At 39.5% G+C, this 6,232-nt stretch overlaps 1 long non-coding RNA gene across 1 annotated transcript; it reads right to left on the bottom strand.

Annotated features, from left to right (window-relative positions):
- Positions 1–3,243: 3,243 nt before the first annotated feature.
- LOC115792836 (uncharacterized) lies at positions 3,244–5,931 on the bottom strand. Its single transcript, XR_004021076.1, has 3 exons — positions 5,818–5,931; positions 3,812–3,886; positions 3,244–3,316 (listed from the first exon to the last, which is right to left on the bottom strand). It is a non-coding gene; the product is annotated as an uncharacterized LOC115792836 (long non-coding RNA).
- Between the last annotated feature and the right edge of the window lie 301 nt (positions 5,932–6,232).

The following is a 6,232-nucleotide window of genomic DNA, read 5'->3' as shown; positions in this document are numbered from 1 at the left end:
TGGATGAATTGTATTTCTTTAAATGAACAACAATTAAGACATTTTTTCATTTATTTATCTTTATTTATCAAGTACAAACTTTACATTTTAGAAATTTATTTTTACACAAATTCTTACTCAGTGAAAATGTTCTTTTCTAGACCACACAGCACTGTCACACTGCAGAAATCTGAGGAATTTGAAACAATTCTGAGATTTTTCTGTTGTGTTTTTCTAACGTCTGTGAAAAAAGTATTTTGTTGTTGTTGGTTTGCTATTGAAATATGAGATCATTTTACAGCCAGTTAAGGTAATGACTCAACAAAACTAAAGCTGATTATTCTTAATGAAAAAAAATCAATATAGATGACTATAGATGATTGATTAATATTGGTAGTAAACATTTTCTCTAAACTAAATATATGATCAAAAATTAAAATTAATTAAGCAATTGAAAAAAAATCCAATAAAGATTTAGGAATAAATTGCTATGACTGTTTAATTAATATTCATTAGCTGATAAAGATCATACACATTTTAAGTAATGCTGATAAACAAGAGAAATTTTGCTTTAACAGCCATTTTCCAATAAACAGAACTCAAAGTTATGCTTCATTTATCTACACTGAGGTCATTTGGAAATTGCATCATTTCTTTTTTTTTTTTCCTTCTATCTTCAGGTCGTGGTCACGTATGTGCGAGTATCATTGCTGTTCATTCTGCGACAACACAGACGGGCCAAAAGTTTGTTTATGTCCCATTTCTTAACCAGAAAGTACAGAAACAAGTCTGTAAGAGGATTCAGCTGAATTAAACTGCAGCCAATATTGAACATAAGAATGTCGTCTATTTTTATACAGTTTTCATATTTATTTAACAGGTAGTTTATGTTATTAATGGTGTCCATAATGATTCTGGGCACAAACACCAATATGTAAATAAGCATCACCAGCACCAACATTGCCACAATTCTTCGTTTTTCATCAGCGGGAACACCGCTGACTGCAGACACGACTTTAACGGTCCTAATAAGGAAGAATATGAGCAGAGGGAGCGGAAGGATGAGGAAGGCACCCAGATAGTTGTTAAGAAAGAGGCCAATGAAAAAAGAAATGGTCCAGACTATGGCACACACCACCAGACTGATCTTGATTATTCGTCTGTGTTGGTACCACATTGGAAAGGCAACAACCAAATACCTGTAATGCAAGAAATACACACACAGAAGAATATTAAAATGATATATTAATGAAAATCAATAAAAGCTCTGACAATGGAGCAGCTACAGACAGACAAATAATTACCTTTCCATGGAGACACACACCATGAAGCTGACACTGGCCACCAAACTACAGGGGTAGATAATATAAAAAAATGTTATCTGTATGAGGTCATCCTGGACACCTGACATGTGAACAACCATACAGAAGAGCTGAATAAGGTCAGCAATGAGAAGGTGGATGATGTAGATCGGACCGGTCTGACCCTTTCGCACCTAAAGGAAAACAAAGAAAACCATAAACATGTTCCCTCACCACAATTTATGAATTATGGTTTCCACATGTACTGCCACACATCCATACAAGCTTCACACTGTGGGCTCACAGTAAATACTTGTTCTGTTTTTCTTTGGATGGTTGCTCTGAACCTAATTTCGTTATATTGTGACGGAATGTCGTTATATAATATATAATGATTAATTTTGTTGTATGTATAATGACAATAAAGTTCTATTCTATTCTATCACTTCCATATGTTTTTTTTTTTCAGTGAGCAGCTTGCGAAATCTCCCATTCTTTGCCACAGACTTTGAGCTTGTGTGGGATGGGGTATTAATCTGATAATTATGACATAATGTGACTTACTGTGTACACATTATAGACTACAATCCTAAAATCTGTACTGTGTTTTTATGTTGTGCTTTATTACCAGGAACTAGTTACTGCATATTAACAATAAGTATCAGCTGCAAATGCTAAACTATAATTTCTACCAGAAATCACCATTAATCAAAGAAATGAGTGTAAAAAGTGGAATTTGTCATGTCCTGGGCTGCTGGCCCAGTGTTTTATGTTCATTTGGTACTATTTCAGTTATATTCTCGGATTATGTTTTGTCCTCAGTTTATTTCTAGTCCCTTGTGTTTCCATGTGTCAGGTCTGCGTCCTTGTTCCCCTGTTTGACTTCCGGTTTTATTTTGATAGTCTTTTGGTCTCTGTCTGTCATATTCATTTTTGCTTCCCTTAGTCTTGTCAGTATGTTTACTGTTTCCTGCGTCTCCCAGCTGTTCCCACTCCCCTCGTTATCCTGTGTATTTAAGTCCCGTGTTTTCGCTGCCTGTTGTCGTGTCGTCGTCGTCCGCTCCCCTGCTGTGTCCCTTCCGTGTTTCTCTGTGATCCCCTTTTGTCCTGGTTTTCAGTTCTGGTTATGTTCCTGGTTCCATCCTGCATTCACCCAAATAAAGACTGTTTATTCACCAACCTCGTCTGCATTGGGGTCCCCTTCCTGCCTGCCACACAGCTGATCCTTGACAGGAATTTATATCCTGAGCACTGATTATGCCATGTTATCTATGCTGTATTAGTAATAGGGCTGTAGTGAGCCAACTAGTTTTTATCATTTGCAGCATAGGATAATGCATCAAAACTTTTCATCTATTAATACTTTGATTATCCAAGTAAAATGCAGCAAAAACAACTTGTTCTGACACAGTGTCAGTTATTCTGGAGCTCAGCCAGCTTTAAATAAGTTAGAACTTTGCAGTCTCCATTTATCAGAGTGAGTGTTTAAAAAACAGCCCATTTATCACAACGAGACTGCTCTGCCCTCCTCCAAAACGATGGATTAATGGCTTTGATGTAGTGCTTTTCTCTTCATAAACTATCATCGAGCAGTTACAATGTGGTCGAGTCAGCCTGGAGGGTACAGCCTTCTTACTCTAATTGGTTTAACTGATTTTCCAGTTTCTGATTGCTGTGGACTTTTGGAACTGAAATCATATTTTTTCCATTTGAATTTATTAGTCAGTACCTCCGTTTCTTCCACTCTGACATCCAGTCCCCAAACCAAAGTGAATCATACAAAACACACACACACACAGTAAAACTCATTCATAATGTACACACCTGCAAACAAAGAAGAAAGATGGCCACTGGGATTAAAGGAAGACTGACACAAACAACTATCCACGTCAAGGGACTAATTTTTTTTTCAGAATACCAGCAGAAGTAATTATCAAAAGTGTAGTTGCTGTAGCAATCATAGTTCTCAGTGTTGTAGCTGCTGCTGGTAGTGAAATTTGGAGTAGGTGAAGTCATGATTTTCTTTACAGAGAAACCTTTTAGAGAGAAACCAGAGATTAATAACATTGTTCAGCTGCATGTTAATGCAAACTCAATGTAACTGCAGTTATTGAGTAAATCATTGCTTTAGCTGTGCTGTTAACCCCATGAGCCTGTTAAACTGTACTGGCAGCAGACTAAATGCAGTACGGGACTAAAGCTGGTCAGAATGATTTTAATCTTCATCCTTTGGATCTGCAAAATGAGACTTTTCAAGCTTCATGTGTTAAACAATCTGATCAGAAATCATTTCCAGTCTGTGAGGCTGCTTTTTATAGTCTTTGTGTGATATGAAAGATTGGTTTATATATCTTGATCCTGCTACAAGCTTTAAAATTTCCATTCAGAGTTTTCACCATTACCATAAAAATACATGCATGTTAATGATACAACATAAATGATTTGTACCTCAGTTATTTTTGTGAATGCAAATAAAATATTGTAACTGCAGTATTGTACACATCTACAGCCCAAAGTTTGAGTATAGTTACCTTTGATTGTTCCAAGATCTCAGCTGAAGGTCTCTACACCAGTGTTTGATGTTTGTCCTCTGCATCAAAAACAGTCTGCAAATAAATACAGTAAGTGATGATAACATGCAGTTGGTTGATGGTTAATACCTGCTCTTCTAGCCACACCAGATCCAGGTGTGCTCCATACTACTGATTGGCTAAACTGAGCCATTCAGATTTTGACAGAATCTCTGTCAGCCAATCAGCTTCATGCTGTCCGTTCATTTTTCTGCTGCTGTCAGTTATCATCTCTGAGTCAGATCAGATCCAAAAGAGTTACACTTATATATCATGCATTTAATGTAGGGCTGCATAAATCGATTATTTTAGTAATCAAGAATTCTATCAATTATTCCATTGATTAATAAGATAAGAATTTATTCTTTGTGTGTGTGTGTGTGTGTGTGTGTGTGTGTGTGTGTGTGTGTGTGTGTGTGTGTGTGTGTGTGTGTGTGTTTCACACTCCAGTCCAGTAGGTGGTGGTAATGCAGTTCTATGTTGGTTTGCCAGCCACCAATAAATCCACAAAAAGATGACGGAGCACTAATGCTGCTAATGCTAGTGAGGAGCGCCGCTTACACCTGAGCGCTGCAGAGTTTAAACGAAGCATCGACACAGTAAATTTGTGTCGATAATTTTTTAGAATCGAATTAAATCGATGAATCGTTGCAGCCCTAAAATCAGAATCAAACTTTATTGGCCAAGGTATGCTACACATACAAGGAATTTGATTTTGGTTATAGGAGCTCACAGTGCACAGTCCAAATTTACAACTTATACAATACAAAACTCTCCATAGAATACACTATACAGGTCACAGAATGTTCCAAATGGGTGTGGCGATGAGGATGGGATCGGATGGTATAATTGTTGGTGGAGTATGGAGGTAAGTAAATAAGAGAACCAGAATAATTTGGTAAATAGATTGCCAGACAACGCCACCCTGGGAATTTCAGATTTAACCTGAAGGTACGCACAAGCTTGCCCACTAAGGAGGCAAGAGACAAGGTTCTATGTTAAAAACAATACAATTTTATTTTAAGAAAAATTATTAAAATGCAAAAGCCACAAAACCAAAATTATAACTAGCTGAGGCCCTATGGGAGACAGGGAGCAGTGTGAGGGAGGGTGGAATTCCAAAACAACAAAAAATTAAAGCAAACTAATCACCCAGACACGACCACACCTTTGAGTGAAGACCTCAATCCCAGGAAAACACAGCAAACACGAAGAAAAGGGGTAGGGGGAAACCACCACTCACGCCACCAGTACTGCACCACCACGACCTCCAGCAACTGGAAGGAAATCAAAAAAAAATCTGTGAAAAATAGAAAAAAATTACTGAACAGAAAAAAAAAAAAACCCACACACCACACACAAAAATAAACAAAAATGGGGACCATAAACGCCCCCACACACACACACACACACTCATTAAAACACTGGGTATGAACCCACATTAAAACTAAGCATCAGAAAAATGGCTTAAGCTGCAGCGCACGAAGCTGAGCGCCGCAGCTGATCCCGCTACCGTCTGCTCACGAACGAGCTGCGGCCACAAACCAAGCGGCAGCGGGACCCAGAACCAGACCGCGGCGACAATGCGACGTAGCTGCAAAAGCCTACTCAAACTGACAGGGCACTCGGTAAAACTAATGGAAACAGCGGCAAACACAGAACAGCACAGCGCAAGGCTGGACAGGATAGGACAGGAGCGGATCCAGTCAGCTGGGAGCGGAAAATGTTGTCACTCCAGGTAAGACAGCCGGAGGACGCTGCATCCAACAAACACTAAATTACACGGCAGCCAACCATAATGTGCTCGAGATATGACAATTTGACAGCCCACCTACCTACTTCCATACAGGCTCACGCATCCACTGAGAAGAACGCGATGCAAACAGTTAGCTGATGTTCACCGGTGACCATAATAGCATCAGTCTCAGAAACACCATTTGTTACACACAGAGACAGAAGACACTCACCGCAGCAGGACATCTGCTTAACGCAGCCCATATAGATGCCAAGAGCATACTGCTCTGCTATTCTAATGGAGACTGGCACCGGAAGCCTGGAAATGACAATCAGCTGGGAGTTAGGAGGAGAGAAGTAGAGGTGCTGTTTATATACAATCACTCTCACTGCTGAGTGGCTAAGAATGGCAGGCTCATTAAGAGATGTCAATACTGCCACATGGGCCTCAGAGACACAAATATATGCACCCACTGTTCAGGCAATCATGCTGAGAACTATATGTCAGGGTTGCTCAGGTGAGGGGGCAGCAGTTTCCCGCAGGGGGCCGGTTGGTCCTGGACTCAGGACCACTGTGAGTGTGTGTGTGTGTGTGTGTGTGTGTGTGTGTGGGTGTGTGTGTGTGTGTGTGTCTGTCTGTGTATGTCT

The sequence above is a fragment of the Archocentrus centrarchus genome, chromosome 15, assembly GCF_007364275.1.
Source record: "Archocentrus centrarchus isolate MPI-CPG fArcCen1 chromosome 15, fArcCen1, whole genome shotgun sequence".
Classification (NCBI taxonomy): domain Eukaryota; kingdom Metazoa; phylum Chordata; class Actinopteri; order Cichliformes; family Cichlidae; genus Archocentrus; species Archocentrus centrarchus.
This window is presented reverse-complemented; position numbering and strand designations above follow the sequence as displayed.